The sequence below is a fragment of the Macaca nemestrina genome, chromosome 16, assembly GCF_043159975.1.
Source record: "Macaca nemestrina isolate mMacNem1 chromosome 16, mMacNem.hap1, whole genome shotgun sequence".
In the NCBI taxonomy this organism is placed as follows: domain Eukaryota; kingdom Metazoa; phylum Chordata; class Mammalia; order Primates; family Cercopithecidae; genus Macaca; species Macaca nemestrina.
Window position 1 is genome coordinate 36,936,776 of NC_092140.1, and position 21,748 is coordinate 36,958,523.

Sequence of the window (21,748 nt, forward strand, 5' to 3'; positions counted from 1 at the left end):
TACACATTCACTGGCTTCTCTACAGAATTAGCTCTATAATTTCTCTCATCTTTGGGGAAGCTTGTGAGAGTCTGAGATACGTAGGATCTCTAAGCAAACTTCTGACTAGTCATACTTGTGAAGTAAACAGGAAATTGGAAAATGATGAAATATTCTACCTATTATATATTTAATTCAGGAAGTGCTTTTTTTTTTTTTTTTTGGAGATGGAGTTTCGCTCTTGTTGCCCAGGCTAGACAATGGCATGATCTCAGCTCACCACAAGCTCCACCTCCCAGGTTCAAGCAGTTCTCCTGCCTCAGCCTCTCGAGTAGCTGGGATTACAGGAATGCACTACCACACCTGGCTAATTTTGTATTTTTAGTAGAGATGGGGTTTCTCTATGTTGGTCAGGCTTGTCTCGAACTCCTGGCCTCAGGTGATCTGCCCACCTCGGCCTCCTAAAGTGCTGGGATTACAGGTGTGAGCCACCACACCCAGCCTCATCAAGTGCATTTTTAAAAGGGAAGTTTCTTTCTGCATAGTTCTAATAAGGGATTAATCAAATATGCTAAAAGATAATGTTTTGTTAAAAAAAAATTATGGGTGTTGAAGGAGGCAGGCTGCCTGGGTTCCACAACTGGCTGTGTGTGATTTTGGATGAATCATTCAATCTTTTTGTCTTTGGTTTCCTCATCTCTGAATGATAATGTTTTGAAGATAAAATAAAATAACCTATGAAGTATTTAGCATGGGGGCCTTCTTCACATTAAGAGGTAAATAAATGTTATGATATGTATATTAGTTGACTGCTTTCATTTAAAAGTAACAAATTCTGATTCAAACTGGCTCAAACACTAAGGATATTTTTTTCTCATGTAACAGGCAGATCAATGGTAGGGCATTGGTTACCTCCCTTAAGGGGTGGTTCAGTCCACAGCTCCATGATGTTATAGAGATCCAGATTCTTTCCATCTGCAATCTCCAATTTTTAGTGTCAGCTTCATGCATAGGTAGTAACATGACCATAGCAGATTCTACATATGAAAAAACCCAGAAGAATAAGGGATGCTATTTGTGGACTGAATGTTTGTGTCACCCCAGAATTCATGTTAAAACCCTATTCCCCAATGTGATAGCATTGGGAGTTGGGCCTCTGGGAGGTTAGTAGGATTAGATGAAGTCATAACGGTGGAGCCCTCATAAATGGGATTAGTGCCCTTATAAGAGTCGCAAGAGAGTTTATTTCCCTTCTCTGCTCTCCACCATGTGAGGATAAAATGAGAAGTTAGCAGTCTGGAACCCGGAAGAGAACCCTTCCTCAGAAACTGACCATGCTGGCACCCTAAAACTTGGACTTCCAGCCTCCAGAATTGTAGGAAATATACTTTTGTTGTTTATAAGCCACCTGGTTTAGGATATTTTGTTATAGCAGCCTAAACTGACTAAGATATTATTCCATTTTGCAGCTTTCTCTTAAACACGGGGAGTGAGAACCCTCATGAAAACATCTTTGTACTTTTCTTTGACCATTACCGAATCAATCACTAACAAAGGAAGTGAAATTCCCCTCAGGCTCATCAGGTACATCTTCTGAATTTGAAAATGGAGTTTTTTTTTGGGGGGGTGGTGGGGGACGGTGGAGTGGATATTCCAAAATTATGCAAACAACTCTGATGGCATAAGAACATCTTCAGGGCCCGGTGTTACAAGTAATTGAGTTCTCTGCACCTTTGGAGATGTATCATATTGACATCACTGAGGAAAAAGCACCAGGAAATAGGTTTTCTTTGCTAGCCATTAGGATGATTTTAAAGATCCTAATTTTTATAGAATAAAGAAGTTAAATTCAGAAATTTTGGTAATTCTCACGTTTATAATAGGATAGTAAAATACCGATTATTCAGTATCAATTTTTAAATGAAATCATTACAACAACTTAATTTGCTTGGGCATTTCATATTCTTGTGGTTTGAGCCTTAATGCACCCGTGGATGAAGGTAGGGCAAACATAAATGTGTTTATTTCACAGATGTAACCAGAGATAGAGTGATTGCACTTAAAGTCACTCTTCTGACTAACCCTAACCCCAGGCCTTTTCATTTTACCATGCACCATGTGGCTATTGTTTCCCTTGATGTTCTGTCTCTTCAACTAGGGGATATGCTCTTTAAGGCAAGGGATGTATCTTCTATGTATTCTGGTGTCTAGTATGTTCGATTTGGGAAATGTTCGTTGATTACAAATGAGTTGCTGAACTAAAACAAGATTAAAAATCTTGAGTTTGAATCTTTCCTTGACAATGATACACTTCTAGGTGAAACAATTAATCTCCTGCCTGTGTCAGTCTTAGAGGGCATTTATTTATACACAAGGAAACTCGTTATCTTACGAAGCTAAAAAAAGGCAGTTTGGGTCTTAATTTCCTCTTCTTGGCTTTTCATGGCTACTTCATAGAATTTTTCACAGATTAGACTATATTTTAAGACACAAAGCCACTCGCGCACCAGAAAACCTGAGGATTATGAAGTAAGCCAAAGACAGATGTAAACAAAGCCAAAATCAAACCCAACCAAAAAAAAAAAAAAAAAAAAAAAAAAAAAACACAAAACACCGAAACCATTCTCTGGAAGCAAACAGAATTATCAGCTTCTAAATAGGGCTTTTTCCAGGAGAGAAGAGCACAATCAATTAGAGATTGATCGAACTAATATATGCAGTTCAGGATAAGATAACAGCACTAGCATCAGCAAAATCCACCATGATTAATTAGTCTAAGATATATGATATGGTTTGGCTCTGTGTCCTCAGGTGGGCCAAATCTCATCTCCAATTGTAATCTCCACGTGTCAGGGGAGGGAGGTGATTGAATCCTGGGGGCGGACTTCCCCCTTGCTGTTCTCGTGATAGTAAGTCTTCACGAGATCTGATGGTTTAAAAGTGTGTAGCACTTTACGCCTGTCTCTCCTGCCACTATGAGAGGACATTCCTTGTTTCCCCTTTGCCTTTTGCCATGACTGCAAGTTTCCTGAGACCGCCCCCCAGGTCCTGCTTCCTGTAAGCCTGTGGAACTGTGAGTCAAACCTCTTTTCTTCATAAATTACTCAGTCTTAGGTAGTTATTTATAGCAGTATGAAAATGGACTAATAGAACATATGAGGCCACTTTCTGGCATAAATAAATAATTTTTATTAAGTTATGTTATTATAAACTAAGAAGAACTTTCTAAATGAATTAAATAGTACTGAGTTTTCTGATAGCCTCTCTTTTTGATTGCTGCTCTGTCGATTCCATTGGAAACGCCTGTATGGGTCATTTCTATCCTTGGGCTTAGTTGGGAGGATTCCTCCCTGAAAGGGCCAGGGTGATGAGTGCAAGGCTAGAATCTATAAACCCAGATGGAGAAATATGTGGCATTATCCCAGCGGTTATCTGCTTGAAGTCATTTAAAAAGCAGGCTAATTAAAATTTTTTTTTTTCTATTTTCACCTGATGAACTCTGGAACATTCCAGAATCACTTTGTATTTTACCAGTGCTTTCATAACAAAATTAATAGGATAATCTGAATGGACTCTTACTGCAAAGGCTTTTAGAGGCAACAAAGGTCTTTATTTTGTGGTGTGTGGTTTGCGCAAATCCACAGGAAGAAAAATACATAAAAATGCATATTAGCATTCAGTCAGAATATGACGATGCCCGGTAATGTGTGAATAAACAAAATAATTTTTAAAATTCTAATTATTAAAGATGGTCATCAAATACAGTATATTTTATGAATGCTATTTGTAAGCAAACTTTGTGATTTCTTTCATCTTTGATGAATGAGAGAGATTTCAGTTATGTAAAATACTGTTTTTGATGTCGCACCTATGGCTCTGGTTGTCATTTAAAAATAAGCATTTTTTAAAACCAACAGGACTTGGTAGCTCACGCCTGGTAGCTCACTTGGTAGCTCACACCTGTGGGATGGTAGCTGGACTTGGTAGCTCACGCCTGTAATCCCAGCACTTTGGGAGGCTGAGGTGGGCGGATCACTTGAGGTCAGGAGTTCGAGAACAGCTTGGCCAACATGTTGAAACCCCGTCTCTACTAAAAAAAAAAAAAAAAAAAAAAAAAAAAAAAATTAGCCAGGCATGGTGGTGCTTGCCTGGAATCCCAGCTACTCAGGAGGCTGAGGCACCAGAATCACTTGAACCTGGGAGGCAGAGCTTGCAGTGAGCTGAGATGGCACCACTGCACTCCAGCCTAGGTGACAGAGTGAGACCGTGTCTCAACAAAACAAACAACAACAAACAGGCTATTTCAGTATTATGGTAAATGTTGCACTTTTCAACAGATGCACCCTCAGTTCATGGATTATCTAGTTCCTTTATGTTCTCTCCTTTTAAAAACTGGCCTGCATTTTAGTCACCTCATCAGAGAAGTTAAAAAAGAATGATACTACTTTCTTTCCTTTGATACTCTACTAAAAAAAAGAAAAAGAAAAAATTAGCCAGGCATGGTGGTGCATGCCTGTAATTCCAGCTACTCAGGAGGCTGAGGTGAGAGGATCCCGTGAGCCCAGGTGTTTCCGGTTGCAGTGAGCTATGATCATGCTACCACACTCCAGCCTGGGCAGTGAGCGAGATCCTGCCTCTTAAAAAAGTGAACTAACTGTGATGGCTAAATGGAATTATCTTGTTTGAAATATCTTTCAGACACTCATCTTGGCCTTGTCTTCTCATTTATTAAAGCCACTTCCAACCCTGAGATTCACTGAGTTTTAATGATGTGCTGAATTGTTTGTAAGCCTCTTAGCTGTTTTGGTTTAGTAAAGCATGGCAGCTCCATTTTAATTGACAGCGACTGTATTCCAGTTAACTGCCAATGACCCTGACAAGTTACTTTTCGGCCAGTATATTTCCATAAGATATTTCTACATGCTAGGTGAAATCAGATTTGAAATTAGAGTTCAGGTAAAGAGAAAAGGCTTTTGAAAGTCCTGATATAACTGCGGATTCCTTGTTGGAAACACATTTAGCTGTAGTTTTAGCAATACTTTCTATTAATCTTATTGCTAAATTACTAAAATACTACTTAGGAAAAAGGATTAGTTCATTAAATCTGACACGTTTCATCGATTTTAGATGGTGGGTACCTCTGTAGGCACTAGAGCGTCACTCAGTTATGTAGATCCTCAGTACTTATTGCCCTGAACTATGACAGCTAAGGGAAATTGCTGAAAGAGGCATTGGGTTCTTGTATAAGGCAGTGCGTGAAGGAATATTGTTTGCTTGTAATCGTTTGAATATGTCCAAGTTGTAATCTGGGGAATGGACTAAATGACTTCATGAATTTCTTCTAGACCAAAGAGTCGATGACATTTCCCCACAATTAAGTCTAATTGACCTTAAATTTCAATATTGTGTTCAGACCCCATATGCTCCATTGCTTATTTTCATACGTAACCTAGATGCAAAACGAATCCTTTCATGCTCCTGATAGCTAAATATTGTTTTATAAGACCCTTGTTAAATCCATGTCTTATGATTTCTGTTAATTTTAAGAAGGTTTCACTCAGTCTATTTTTCTGCATCTCTTTTATCTTTCAACCAGAGTTCAAAATTTTCTGCTTTTTTCAGAGTAGGTCTCAAATGCCTGTCCTCCCCTAAACTTGCATACCTAAACTCATAAAAGTACCAAGAGAACAAAGGAGGCTTCATCTCCTTATATCAGTTGGGGCCATTGCTAGCAAAAAAGAAAAAATAGAGATGATATGGGAGAATGGAAGGTCACTGGTCTACAGTGTTTTTCCCTGCACATTTTTTAATCAAAATTTATTTAAGTGATAACAGCTGGTCAAATGTTTTTTCTAGTCGAATTCAAAGAGGATTACCTCCTAGGGTGCCCAGTCACTTTGGCAAGACAGCAATTTATTAAGCATATGTCACATTTGATTCCATTAGCTCTCCTTTCCCAAATATCAGCTGCAAAATAATCTTTCTAGTTCCTTTTCTAACTTCTCTCCCTTTCCAATCATCTTAAAAACTTTTATTCCATGTCCTAACAACCTGTCTGAAACTATTTTAAAGTAGCCGGCCCCTGTCTGTTAGCACTCATCTCTGGGCATAATCTCTGTAACTTCTCCATTTAGATTAGGATACGGCCTGGGAAAATGGGGCAAAAGTAAAATTCCAACACAGTTGTGTCCAGTTGATGCTGACAAGCTCTGCTATTTCAGCCTGGTCTCTGTTAGGAATACAGACGCAGTTTTACCTAAAAGGTAGCACATTGAGATAAGTTGGAAAGGTATCCAGAATAAAGACATTCCCATTGTAATATTTTTCTTTGTATTTATAATCAAATCCTCATTAAGCCTATAAGACCACCTGGTACTATTACATTGAATACTGAATTCAGTACTGATAATGCATCCAGCTGGGAATACTTAAGAAAACTCAATTGAATACTTTCTGATGTTTTTAATAAAAATAGATTTTAATAAATGAAAAACTGCAAGATGTAGGTTTCATTGGATGCTGGTCTAAATTAGAATAAACCACAGTTGAATATTATCACTGGAGAAATGCTTTGAATGTCTTTTGATTGTTAGCCACAGCTGAGTGTAGCAATTTTTTTCTGAACATATTTGAGAGTTTGCAAAACTGCTTACAATAGACACTTAAACAATTATATGTTTGAATTTAGTTAGTAGGACTCTGAAGTAATTATATATTTAAATCTACAGAATGCGGCTCTGGTATTAAGTTGTAAGCTTCAGCAGTGTGGCAAATCTATACATTTCTCTCTCTACCTATTAAGCTTGCAGTTAACTGCATGATACACTTCTTTTTCCTTGGAAGATACCTGTTTTCATTGTATCCTGAAATTTGTTTCATCTTTCATATTTTTTCATTTAATTCAAGGATTAACTTTATTATCTCCTCTTCTCCCCGCCCCCTCCACCACCAACCAACAGCTACAACGTTTTCATGATGTTCTAAATCTTGCAGCACGGAATAGAATATAAATGGAATTCCAAACAAGCAGATGCATAATAATCCATCACCTTTTTCTAGGGCGGACAGATGTCAAAGGAAGTTTATGCTTTGCTTTCAGGGTTTTTACATTCACATATTATTTTCACTGAGGCATTTAAAATACTTTATTAAGTTTTAGTGTTTTCTGAGGATCTTCTTATTTTATATAAACTGATATGTTGAGTAAGCAAAATATCTTTCTGTAGTTCTGCTATTGGGCTATTCCAAAGAAATATGTTCGTTTCTCAGGAAGGCTACACAAGTGTGCTTGATTTGTAGTTCCAGGGCCAGCAGGAGACTACTCAACATCAGTTTCAAATAATAAGACCAATGCCCTTATTCTACAGAAGAGCAGATACGTCTAGAAGAAAAGTGAGATAGCTAAGTTAACAGTGGAGCTTGATATACCTTCAAGTATAACCTTGTTGCTTCTCATGTAGTTTTCCCACATTTATTGAGCACTGACTGCATGCAAAGACTGTGTAGAAGACATTTTTATATGGTATACATTTCTTCTTAATCTGTATGACTTTGCAAACTTCATATACCCGTATCGTCTCTATATAATACATATAACTATGAAAAGCACATTAATAGTTACTGTTTACATACATTTTAAGAAATATTGGACCTAAGCAAACCAAACAAATAATACTAATTCACCTAAAAGAAGGACACTAACATAATAAGTAATAGGATTTGTTATCCCAGAAGTAATGATTCAGATAATTTGACGTAATTTTCATATATATTTTCAGATAAGTTACAATGTAAAAATCAAGAGATCATAGGCTCTGATATCAGAAAGGCCCAGGTTCAAATCCCATCTCTATCATCTATTGGTTGTGACTCTTGGCCATGTTACTTGGACCTGGGGAAAATCAACATACAAATAGAAATGTGTATGATTTAGCAAGTACTCTGAGACATGGCCAGGATGCTCTAAGAACATGGAGAAAGGGCCCCTAGCAAGGCTGGAAAGTGTTGGAGAAGCCATACCTGACCCTCTACAATTGAAAAGCTAACATTCAGATCTGTGGGATGATCTGAAAGATGCAGGAAAGGTCTCTTGTTCAAAAAGTATCCTTCCATTATCAACCCTTTCTCTCAGTAACATAAAGCTAGGATAGACTTGCTATTGTTATAACTTCTATACAATCAGGCTTTCTCCATAAAATACAAACATGTCCAAAGAGTGGGCTAGTATATTCGGAACATATATCCCTGCTCTCTCTTCTCTCCTCTTACATGACAGGAGGGGCAGGGATTTGGGGAAATGAACAAGGATAAAGGGTTGCGTATATAATGGAACATTATCCAGCCTCAAAAAAGAAGGGAATCCTGCGCTTTGTGACAATACGGGTGAACTGTGAGGAATATTATGTTAGACTAATCACTGAAGGGCAAATACTGCAGGATTCAAGAGTTATTGAAAATAACCAAACACAGACACAGAGTAGGTGGTTGCCAGGGGTTGGGGGAAGGGGAAATGGGAAGTTGCTGTTAAGGGGCTTAAAGTGTCAGTTATGCAAGACGATCTAGAGACCTGTTATACAGCATTGTGCCTATAGTTAGCAATACAGATTATACACTGAAAATTTTGTTGAGATCTCATGTTAAGTGTTCTTATCATGATAATAAGGGTTGTGAGGAAGAGGCTGGGAGGGATTTGGTGGGCACTTCTCTGCAGCAGGAAGGGAGCGGGCAGTGGGTGTGGGTGAATGCTAAGGAAGAATTCCACTGAGCCCATTATTTTTCTTAGGCCCAGATGAGTTCCTGAATTATTTAAACAACAGTGTAGACACATTTTGGTACTGTGACCATTTAAAACACTGACAGTTGGAACCTGACAGTGTCGAGGAAGGGTTTTTCTTCATCTGCAGCTTCAGCTTATACATTTTATGTAAACAACCATGAGAGGGGAGTGAGCCTATCTACGAATGTGGCAGGTGCGGTAAAATAACTACTACAAAGGAATTACCTTTCATATGAATAGTTTTATGTATTTGTCAAAGCCTGAAGCCATGGTTGCCTGAGAGCTAGAATATGAAGAGAATCTTTGGGAAAGGTATCTAACCAATCCCAAAGCTGCAGTTTTCAATCCTGTGTCTCTTGTTACAGTGGCCTGCTGACTGTCCTAGGAAATGGTAGGATTTCCCTTAGATCTCCTAAGTGCACCACTGGGCAATTTGGACCACAACGTTTGGTTCAAATATCCTCTGAGGCTTCCATTTTAACCCTTGGAAAACCAAATAACTTAAGGTTTACTTCATTTCTGGTTCCCAGCTTATGTGCTTTTAATAAGGTAAATTTCCACCATATCTTGTCAACACAAAAAGTCAGTGACATAAGCAAGGCATGCTTTTGGAGTAGTTTTTAGTATATTTATTTTCAAATATAGGTATGTACATTAAATATGACCCAGAGCAACATAATATCTTCATGTGCTTTGTATGTCAAATATTATCAGACGTTTGAAGACAAATGAGTAATAATTAAAGATGAATTTAAGTTGTTTTATACAGAATAAGTGAGATTTTTTTCTTTTCTTTTTTCTTTTTTTTTTTTTTTTGAGATGGAGTCTCGCTCTGTTGCCCAGGCTGGAGTGCAGTGGCGCGATCTTGGCTCACTGCAAGCTCCACCTCTCGGGTTCACGCCATTCTCCTGCCTCAGCCTCCTGAGTAGCTGGGACTACAGGTGCCCGCCATCGTGTCCAGCTAATTTTTTTTTTTTTTTTTTTTAGTAGAGACAGGGTTTCACTGTGGTCTCTATCTCCTGACCTCGTGATCTGCCTGCCTCAGCCTCCCAAAGTGCTGGGAATACGGGTGTGAGCCACCGTGACCAGCCAGTGAGAATTCTTAAATGGCTAAATAGGGAAACAGATTGACAGTTATTAAAATACGAAGAGTATTTTAACTCAATGCCTTTAGAAAGAATACTATATGCAGTTAGACATATGTTTATAGAAATGCATTACAATAGAGAGTAGATATAATTCTAAACTTTGTGAATTTTTTAGTGAGTTAACACTAAAAATGAAAACAAAATAACCTTTAAAAACTTTAATTTTTATTTTTTTTTATTTAAGGCTTAAGCATTTCAAAAAATCCTTTTAAAGAATTATTCGAATTTGTGAGGAACAATTCAAAGCAGAATGTCAATTCAAGATTTAAAAGGAGAAAAAATCTTTATGTACAACAGCAATGAAAATCATCACTGATCCGGATATAATGAAAGCTATAAAGAATGCAAGCAAGAAGTGATTAGATGTTGTTAGGCAGAGTAGCTATGATGACAACCAAACATTCACAAGAAAATTGATAAGCTGCAAATTTAGGAATTCCAGAAGTGATGCTGAAGTTTGCATTTGACTGGCCTTCTGAAGGCCAAGGCTGAAGCTAATTAGCAGATTTTGGAAAATTCTGTGGCTGAATTTGAGCTACTGTACATCTCCACATTTGGAGGGAATGACTGCCTTAGACAGTAGCATATCATTAGAATGAATAATGGTAAGTCATATGATAAGTGTGTGCCTGCCATTCAGAGTGAGTGTGAACAGTGCTAACACAGGAACCCATCAAAGCCACTTATAGGACAGAACATTACTACACCCAGGTACACAGAGGCAACGACTCAACATACTTTGGGACAAAAGGTCTTGGTTTTCTTTGATGCCACAAAGTAATTACCTAGGTAAACATCAGGGTCTTAGCTTCCGCAGTGTGATTTACCATACTCCAAACGTAAATGTTTTCTTAACATTATTTCCCTTACCTGTTCTAATAGACTGAAGTCATCAAAATCTAGCCAGATCTCCAAGTCATCTTTGGCAGGAAGAAAGGAAAGAATGGAAGATAGTATTGTCTCAAGAAGATGAAAGATCCTATGAAAACCTCTTTGAGGTTGAAAGAGATAGGGTTTCCAACCCACATTTACCTTCTTTCATTAATTTCTTCCATTTGGCTAAAGAGAAAATGATCTAAAATAGCAATGTGTGAAAAACTAGATACGTTGCAAACACATATTAGACACCACTGGGATTGCCTCTGTGTTGGAGATCCTTGTTTCTATGATCTTATTGAATCATTAGTGTAAGCTGGCCAGTAAATTCTGCAGTCAGAAATTCTCTACTGTTGGATGAAAGAAGCAGGAAACGTGAGCTGGGCGGTAGTAATTGGGGTTTGCAGAATATTTTCTATACTACTACTGACAATGGAGATGGGATAGATGAACCACACTATAGATGAGTATTTTAAAAATATTTTTCATTTTTTTGAGATAACCAAATAAAAATTATAGTCAAGATACGCAGAATGATATTTTGAAATACATACACATTGTGAAATGAATGATGACTGCATTCAAGCGAATTAATGTATTTATCACTCACATTGTTATCTTTTTGTGATAAGAATACATAAGATCTGCCTGGCAAGGTGGCTCACACCTGTAATCTCTGCACTTTGGGAAGCCGAAATGGGCAGATCACCTGAAGTCAGGAGTTCTAGACAAGCCTGGCCAACATGGCAAAACCCTATCTCTACTTAAAAAAAATAGCTGGGCATGGTGGCGCACGCCGGTAATCCCAGCTACTTGGGAGGCTGAGGCAGGAGAATCCCTTTGAACCCAGGAGGCAGAGGTTGCAGTGAGCCAAGATCATGCCACTGCACTCCAGCCTGGGTGACAGAGCAAGACTCCATTTAAAAAAAAAGATATACTTTCAGCAAACTTCAAGTGTACGTTATTAAGTATAGTAATAAAGCTGTACATTAGGTCTCCAGAACTTACTCATTTTGTGACTATGTATTTATACCCTTTAACCAACATCTCCTCATTCTTTACTCCCCTCACCCCTAGGACCCTTCTATTCTGTTTCTATGAGTTTAATTTTTAAAGAGTCTACATCCAAGCAAATTCGTGCAGTATTTGTCTTGCAGTGTCTGACTTGTTTCACTTAATGTCTTCTGGATTCATTCATATTGTCACAAATGGCAGGGTTTCCTTTTTCAAGGCTGAAATAATCACTATATATAATTTTAGATTGAGGCTGGTGCAATAAGCTCTGCATATGGCTAAAGCCCTTTAGTTATATCTTCTTACAGGCATGTATATCAGGACAGTTAGCACCACTTGTGTCTTTATCAAGGTAGGGCAAAGTTATTAGTGTGAGCCATATCATTCCCTAGATATAATCAACTCCAGGTCTACTGCCATGGCTTCTGTCAGATCTTAGTTGAAGATGTTGGGGACCATGAATTTTCAAATGCCGTGTTCGCTCTTTAAGTGCTTGACAGAACTTTAGGAGGAGCAGTAACTTTGGTGGCTGGCCCGGGTTGGAGCTGGGAAGCCTATGATGGCAGATCTTTTCTTCAGGCCACAATTGATGGAGCTGAGCCTGAGCCAAAAGGCTGCATCTAGGATGGAAAACAATGAATAGCAAGACTGTCCAGTAGCGTTTTCATCCAAAGTCAATATTCAGAGACAGGAATCCAAGTATGAAGCCACAAATACTTATTGCATCCCCATGTGCTAGGTATACTAGGCACTGGGAATATATGCCTAGTATATTCCCAAAAATATACAAAAATCACTCTGTCATGGAGGGTACAGTAGGCCTGAAGGGGTCTCTGAGCTGGACTTGTAATCTCAGCTGCTTTGCATAGTACATTTGAGGCCCTGGGCACAGCACCTTGGGATTACAAGGTCTGCTCAATGACTATGCCACATTTTCTCTTGCTCCTAGAAGTGTGAACCTATTTTTCCCTCTGTTTTGAATACTTTTACCCATTCCCTTCCTCCATCATGGATACCAATTTCCTGGATAACTCCTACTTATTTATTCTGTCATATCGCACTTCTCCTGGGAAGTTGTTCCCAATTCCCAGGCCTAGGTAATGTGTCTATTCCAAGTGCTTCCAATACTTACCATCGTTAACATACAAAACACATTGAATTATAATTTCCTGCTTACTTTCTGTATTACCTATAAACCTGTAGCTCATTAAGGGGAGGGATTCTGTAATGTTACCAATATTTCTCCAGACCCTAGTGCAGTAACTGGAACATGGACTCTAAAATATTTGTAGAATATGGGAGTAGTTGACAATATATGGGAGAAGCAACCATTGATCAACCAACTGGGACAGAGAAATGTACTGTACCAAATTATTCTGAGTTAACCAGGTGAAGTCTGTTTACCTATCTGTCTCTTTTTATAGCCAAACTTGGAAGCCACAAAGTTTATTTGTAAGAAACATAAAGGATTGTTTCAGATGTATCTGGTAATCTGGCAAATTGTATTTTGTAAATATGGCTTCACCAATATATATCCCATCCCATATGCTTGTCAAAGAATATGACATCGACAGTGTTGTCTCCTCATTAAAACTGAATACACATTTGGAACTGCCTTGACCAACAGGACGTAGTAGAAGTGATGCTGTGTGACTTTCAAGTCCAGGTTGTAATTAGGCAGTATGGATTCCTCTTTCTTCTCTTAGCTTGCTTACTTTTAGAACACAGCCACCAGGCTGTGTGGAAGCCCAGACCACGTGGTGAGGCCATGTGTATGTGTTCTGGCCCATAGCCCCAGCTCAGACCTCAGCTGACAGCTGGACTCAAATGATTTCAACAAGCCTTCAGTGAGCAGCCTTTGGATGATTCTAGGCACAAGATTTTAAGCCTTCCAGCTGAGGTCCAGACATAATGAAGTACAGACAAGCTGCTCTGTGGTCCCAGTATGAATTCCTGACTCACTGATATCATGGAGATATAACAAATGACTATTGTTTTCAGCCACTACATTTTGGGGTGATTTTTATGCAACAATAGCTAATAATACAATCAGGAAAGTAATTTTCCCAGCTTTCATATTCGTGATGCTGGCTTTCTCACTGCAGTTAGAACATACTTCTTCATAAACAAGTCAATACTTGTTATAAACAAAACAAATTTGTATAAAAGAAGGGAATACTGTAGAAATGGTAATTTAAAAAAAGAAGTGACTGAAAAATTAATGTAAATTAAAACTATAAAGATTAATAATAAAAGTTTAAAAATTTAAAAAACTAGACTATAATAGAATTATAAAAGTTAGGACTAATATAAGTAAAATGAATTAAAATTGTTAAAATGGGAAATCCACTTCCTGTTTCAGCATGTCCTTCCTTCATTCCGTCCTTTTCTTTCCTTTTTTCTTTCCTTCCTTCTGATAAATAACCAATTTGCAAAAAATTCTGTCCTTATAAAAAAAATACATGAAAATATGCTCAATTTTACTTGCAATTAAATACTCAAATTAAAATTCTAATTATGTATAAGTACATATATGCACACACATATAATTAGTATATTTTATACTGAAGCCCACGATTTATTCAGATCCCCTTTGCTTTTACCTAATATCCTATTTCTGTTCTAGGAGTTCACAGGATTCCACATTACATTTAATTGTCATGTCTCCTTATGCGTCTCATACTATGGCACATTCTCAGACTTTCCTTGTTTTTGATGACCTTGACAGTTTTGAGGAGTACTGTTCAGGTAATTTTAGAAAGTCGCACAATTGAGATTTGGTTGATGTTTTTCTTATGATTAAATGAAGGTTATGAGTTTTGGGGAAGAATACTGAAGCGGCAAAGTGCCGTTCTCATCACATCACATTGATGGTAACGTGGCTTATTTCTGCTGATGCTAGGCTTGATAAGCACTAACAACACATCACGTTGGATGTCACAGATTATTGAAAGATTTCTCCACTGTCAAGTTATTTTCCCCCCTTTCCACGTTACTCTTTGCAATGAAGTCACTGTGAGCCCACACTTATGGGACGTTATACTCTACCTCCTTGAGAGCTATATATCTGTATCAATTTGAGCCTTTTTAAAATTAAAAAGTCTAAGGATTTATTTAGTTGTATATATTTATTATGTACAGCGTGATATGCTCCCATTTATTTAATCATTTATTTGTGAGTTCTTTCTTTCCTCTTCAATTGAGCATTTCATATGATCCCATTTTATCTGTTTTTTAGTGTGTCAATTATACTTTAAAAAAAAGTTAGTGGCTGTCCTTGAGTTTACAGTATACATCTTAAACTAACGTACATCTATTTTCAAATAAGCCTATAGCACATCACAGGTAGTGCAAGTAATTTATGATGGACTATTTCCAATTCTACCCTATGATCCCTTGTGACAGTATTGTTATCATTCATTTCATTCAATACATCATGACTGTATTTTTAATAGTCAACCATTTTTTGGGTTAATTAAATAAGGACAGTTTAAAAAATTATTCTAACTCTGTATGAGTCAAGATTCAACCAGAAAAAAACAACAGTAGAAGATACAGAACTTTTTTGTAAGGAATTGGCTTATGCAAAAAAAGCTGGCTAGACAATCCCCAAATCTGTAGGACAAGCTGTTGGAAAGGGCAGGCTGGAACTTTGGCTGCTAAACCTGCAGCTGCAACTGCTGTCCACAGGTAGAATTTCTGTTTTAGGAAAAGCTTGACTCTACTCTTAAGAATTTTTAACTGCTTGGATTAAGCCCATTTGAATTATCTAGTGTAACCTCCCTTACTTAAAGTCAACTGATTATAAACTTTGATCACTTTTGCAAAACACCTTCACAGCAGTACCTTATTTTTTATTTTTCCATAAGTTCTTGGGGTACAGGGATATTTGGTTACATGAGTACGTTCTTTACTCAAAAAGAGTACGTTCTTTACACAAAAAGCCATGAGTGGCAATTTGTGAGATCCTGGTGCACCCATCACCCAAGCAGTATACACTGCACCATATATGTTATCTTTTATCCCCTGCCCCCCTCTCACTTTACCCCCCAAATTCCCAAAGTCCAATGTATCATTCTTATGCCTTTGTGTCCTCATCGCTTAGCTCCCACATTTCAGTGAGAACATGCGATGTTTGGTTTTCCATCCTGAGTTACTTCACTTAGAATAATAGTCTCCAGTCTCATCCAGGTCATTGCAAATGCTGTTAATTCATTCCTTTTTACGGCTGACCAGTATTCCATCATATATATCTCACAGTTTCTTTATCCACTTGTTGATTGATGGCCATTTACCTTAAGATCAGCATTTGATTAAATAACTGAACTGCAGCTAGCTAAGTGGATGCATAAAACTGACCATCATGCCTCCATTTATTTCTTCTCTGATACTTTTTTTTTTGAGACGGAGTCTTGCTGTGTCACCCAGGCTGGAGTGCAATGGCCAGATCTCGGCTCACTGCAAGCTCCGCCTCCCGGGTTCACGCCATTCTCCTGCCTCAGCCTCCCAAGTAGCTGGGACTACAGGCACCCGCCACCTTGCCCGGCTAGTTTTTTTTCGTATTTTTTATTAGAGACGGGGTTTCACCGTGTTAGCCAGGATGGTCTCGATCTCCTGACCTCGTGATCCGCCCGTCTCGGCCTCCCAAAGTGCTGGGATTACAGGCTTGAGCCACCGAGCCTGGCCTCTGATACTTTCTTAATGTGGATCCACGCCTCTCACCAATGTTATTTTCCTTCTGCCTAAAGTTTTAAAAACACTTCTTAAAGGGAACTTCTCTTGGCGATGCTTTCCATGCTTTTTTTGTTTGTGTTTTTTTTTTTGGCAACACTCTTATTTCTCTTTCAATTCTAATAATTTTGATGTACATACAATTCTACATTGGTGGGAGTTTGTGCTTATTTCACTTTTTTTTTTTTTCTTATATGGTTTCTGGCAAGACATATACTGTACCTCCTATTTTTGTCTGTCTAAAGGTAAGGTGTCCCCACATGCCCCACACCAGTCTGGCTTCTTGAAAGATTTTCTTTGTCCTTGATTTTCTGCAGTTTAAATATGACATGCCCAGGGATGGGTTTTGTTTGTATATATTTTACTTGGTGTTTTCTGAACTTCCTAAATCTGTGGTGTGACGTCTGTCATTAATTTTGGAAAGTTCTTGGCCATTTTTATTTCTGTTAAAAGATAAACTTAGGCACATTACAATTTCAAAGAGTTTATTTGCACATTCAGCAATTCATGAGTTGGGCAGTGCAAGGCACAAGTACTTCAGGGCTCCACTGAGGGGCCTCAAGGGGAAACTTTTGTTTCCAGAAGAAAGATTAAAAAAGAATTTGATTGGTTTTAAAACTGGAAGTCCTTAGAGGTTAGTTGGTGATTTCTGATTGGTAAAGTCTCTAGTTAAAAGTCAGTTGGAGGTTTCTGACTGGTTAAGCATCAATTTTGTTTGACGGTTTTGTTTCTATGTTAGGAAAGTTTCTATTGATCTATCTTCAAGTCCACTGATTCTTTATTTTTTTTTTTGAGATGGAGTCTCGCTCTGTCGCCCAGGCTGGAGTGCAGTGGCCAGATCTTGGCTCACTGCAAGCTCTGCCTCCCGGGTTCACGCCATTCTCCTGCCTCAGCCTCCCGAGTAGCTGGGACTACAGGCGCCCGCCACCTCGCCCGGCTAATTTTTTTGTATTTTTAGTAGAGACGGGGTTTCACCATGTTAGCCAGGATGGTCTCGATCTCCTGACCTCGTGATCCTCCCGTCTCGGCCTCCCAAAGTGCTGGGATTACAGGCTTGAGCCACCGGCACCCGGCCACTGATTCTTTCTTTAGCTGTGTCCAGTCTACTGATGAACTTATCAGTGGCATTATTTGTTAGTGTTTTTGATTTGTTAGCATTTCCATTTGATTCAATTTCTCTGCTTACCTAATCTTTCTATTCTTGCTTGTCATTTACTTTTTCTATGGAGCCCTTAATAAACTAGTCATACTTAGTTCTTTAATTTTCTGCCTAATATTTTAATTTATTTTTTATTTTACTTTTTTTTTTACTTCAGAAAGCATAATATTTAATGCCAATAAAATATATTCTTCCATTCACTATACTAACTTGTAAAAAACAATTTTAACATAAATTGAATCCATAAATTCTATTTTCTTTTTTTTTAAATTTATTTATTATTATTATACTTTAAGTTGTAGGGTACATGTGCATAACGTGCAGGTTTGTTACATATGTATACTTGTGCCATGTTGCTGTGCTGCACCCATCAACTCGTCATTTACATCAGGTATAACTCCCAATGCAATCCCTCCCCCCTCCCCATGATAGGCCCCTGTGTGTGATGTTCCCCTTCCTGAGTCCAAGTGATCTCATTGTTCAGTTCCCACCTATGAGTGAAAACATGCGGTGTTTGGTTTTCTGTTCTTGTGATAGTTTGCTAAGAATGATGGTTTCCAGCTGCATCCATGTCCCTACAAAGGACACAAACTCATCCTTTTTGATGGCTGCATAGTATTCCGTGGTGTATATGTGCCACATTTTCTTAATCCAATCTGTCACTGATGGACATTTGGGTTGATTCCAAGTCTTTGCTATTGTGAATAGTGCCGCAGTAAACATACATGTGCATGTGTCTTTATAGCAGCATGACTTATAATCCTTTGGGTATATCTCCAGTAGTGGGATGGCTGGGTCAAATGGTATTTCTAGTTCTAGATCCTTGAGGAATCACCACACTGTCTTCCACAATGGTTGAACTAGTTTACAATCCCACCAACAATGTAAAAGTGTTCCTATTTCTCCACATCCTCTCCAGCACCTGTTGTTTCCTGACTTTTTAATGATTGCCATTCTAACTGGTGTGAGATGGTATCTCATTGTGGTTTTGATTTGCATTTCTCTGATGGCCAGTGATGATGAGCATTTTTTCATGTGTCTGTTGGCTGTATGAATGTCTTCTTTTGAGAAATGTCTGTTCATATCCTTTGCCCACTTTTCGATGGGGTTGTGTGTTTTTTTCTTGTAAATTTGTTTGAGTTCTTTGTAGGTTCTGGATATTAGCCCTTTGTCAGATGAGTAGATTGCAAAAATTTTCTCCCATTCTGTAGGTTGCCTGTTCACTCTGATGGTAGTTTCTTTTGCTGTGCAGAAGCTCTTTAGTTTAATGAGATCCCATTTGTCAATTTTGGCTTTTGCTGCCATTGCTTTTGGTGTTTTAGACATGAAGTCTTTGCCCATGCCTATGTCCTGAATGGTACCACCTAGGTTTTCCTCTAGGATTTTTATGGTATTAGGTCTAACATTTAAGTCTCTAATCCATCTTGAATTAATTTTCGTATAAGGAGTAAGGAAAGGATCCAGTTTCAGCTTTCTACTTATGGCTAGCCAATTTTCCCAGCACCATTTATTAAATAGGGAATCCTTTCCCCATTTCTTGTTTTTGTCAGGTTTGTCAAAGATCAAATGGCTGTAGATGTGTGGTATTATTTCTGAGGACTCTGTTCTGTTCCATTGGTCTATATCTCTGTTTTGGTACCAGTACCATGCTGTTTTGGTTACTGTAGCCTTGTAGTATAGTTTGAAGTCAGGTAGCGTGATGCCTCCAGCTTTGTTCTTTTGACTTAGGATTGTCTTGGAGATGCAGGCTCTTTTTTGGTTCCATATGAACTTTAAAGCAGTTTTTTCCAATTCTGTGAAGAAACTCATTGGTAGCTTGATGGGGATGGCATTGAATCTATAAATAACCTTGGGCAGTATGGCCATTTTCACGATATTGATTCTTCCTATCCATGAGCATGGTATGTTCTTCCATTTGTTTGTGTCCTCTTTTATTTCACTGAGCAGTGGTTTGTAGTTCTCCTTGAAGAGGTCCTTTACATCCCTTGTAAATTGGATTCCTAGGTATTTGATTCTGTTTGAAGCAATTGTGAATGGAAGTTCATTCCTGATTTGGCTCTCTGTTTGTCTGTTACTGGTGTATAAGAATGCTTGTGATTTTTGCACATTAATTTTGTATCCTGAGACTTTGCTGAAGTTGCTTATCAGCTTAAGGAGATTTTGGGCTGAGACAATGGGGTTTTCTAAATATACAATCATGTCATCTGCAAACAGGGACAATTTGACTTCTTCTTTTCCTAACTGAATACCCTTGATTTCTTTGTCTTGCCTGATTGCCCTAGCCAGAACTTCCAACACTATGTTGAATAGGAGTGGTGAGAGAGGGCATCCCTATCTTGTGCCAGTTTTCAAAGGGAATTTTTCCAGTTTTTGCCCATTCAGTATGATATTGGCTGTGGGTTTGTCATAAATAGCTCTTATTATTTTGAGGTACGTTCCATCAATACCGAATTTATTGAGCGTTTTTAGCATGAAGGGCTGTTGAATTTTGTCAAAAGCCTTTTCTGCATCAATTGAGATAATCATGTGGTTCTTGTCTTTGGTTCTGTTTATATGCTGGATTATGTTTATTGATTTGCGAATGTTGAACCAGCCTTGCATCCCAGGGATGAAGCCCACTTGATCATGGTGGATAAGCTTTTTGATGCGTTGCTGAATCCGGTTTGCCAGTATTTTATTGAGGATTTTTGCATCAATGTTCATCAGGGATATTGGTCTAAAATTCTCTTTTTTTGTTGTGTCTCTGCCAGGCTTTGGTATCAGGATGATGTTGGCCTCATAAAATGAGTTAGGGAGGATTCCCTCTTTTTCTATTGATTGGAATAGTTTCAGAAGGAATGGTACCAACTCCTCCTTGTACCTCTGGTAGAATTCAGCTGTGAATCCATCTGGTCCTGGACTTTTTTTGGTTGGTCGGCTATTAATTGTTGCCTCAATTTCAGAGCCTGCTATTGGTCTATTCAGGGATTCAACTTCTTCCTGGTTTAGTCTTGGAAGAGTGTAAGTGTCCAGGAAATTATCCATTTCTTCTAGATTTTCCAGTTTATTTGCGTAGAGGTGTTTATAGTATTCTCTGATGGTAGTTTGTATTTCTGTGGGGTCGGTGGTGATATCCCCTTTATCATTTTTAATTGCGTCGATTTGATTCTTCTCTCTTTTTTTCTTTATTAGTCTGGCTAGTGGTCTGTCAATTTTGTTGATCTTTTCAAAAAACCAACTCCTGGATTCATTGATTTTTTGGAGGGTTTTTTGTGTCTCTATCTCCTTCAGTTCTGCTCTGATCTTAGTTATTTCTTGCCTTCTGCTAGCTTTCGAATGTGTTTGCTCTTGCTTCTCTAGTTCTTTTAATTGTGATGTTAGAGTGTCAATTTTAGATCTTTCCTGCTTTCTCTTGTGGGCATTTAGTGCTATAAATTTCCCTCTCCACACTGCTTTAAATGTGTCCCAGAGATTCTGGTATGTTGTATCTTTGTTCTCATTGGTTTCAAAGAACATCTTTATTTCTGCCTTCATTTCGTTATGTACCCAGTAGTCATTCAGGAGCAGGTTGTTCAGTTTCCATGTAGTTGAGCGGTTTTGATTGAGTTTCTTAGTCCTGAGTTCTAGTTTGATTGCACTGTGGTCTGAGAGACAGTTTGTTATAATTTCTGTTCTTGTACATTTGCTGAGGAGTGCTTTACTTCCAATTACGTGGTCAATTTTGGAGTAAGTATGATGTGGTGCTGAGAAGAATGTATATTCTGTTGATTTGGGGTGGAGAGTTCTATAGATGTCTATTAGGTCTGCTTGCTGCAGAGATGAGTTCAATTCCTGGATATCCTTGTTAACTTTCTGTCTCGTTGATCTGTCTAATGTTGACAGTGGAGTGTTGAAGTCTCCCATTATTATTGTATGGGAGTCTAAGTCTCTTTGTAAGTCTCTAAGGACTTGCTTGATGAATCTGGGTGCTCCTGTATTGGGTGCATATATATTTAGGATAGTTAGCTCTTCCTGTTGAATTGATCCCTTTACCATTATGTAATGGCCTTCTTTGTCTCTTTTGATCTTTGATGGTTTAAAGTCTGT

General features: G+C 38.2%; 1 long non-coding RNA gene across 2 annotated transcripts in view; it reads right to left on the minus strand.

Annotated features, from left to right (window-relative positions):
• LOC139359088 (uncharacterized) overlaps positions 1-21,748 on the minus strand; it is a 48,078-nt gene that overhangs the window by 15,263 nt on the left and 11,067 nt on the right. The window contains exon 3 of one of the 2 annotated variants that reach the window (XR_011614718.1): positions 9,727-12,413. The exons of the other annotated variant lie outside the window; for it this stretch is intronic. This is a non-coding gene — a long non-coding RNA (uncharacterized lncRNA). Of the gene's footprint in view, positions 1-9,726; positions 12,414-21,748 lie in introns of those variants that run through there. 2 annotated transcript variants of the gene reach the window in all.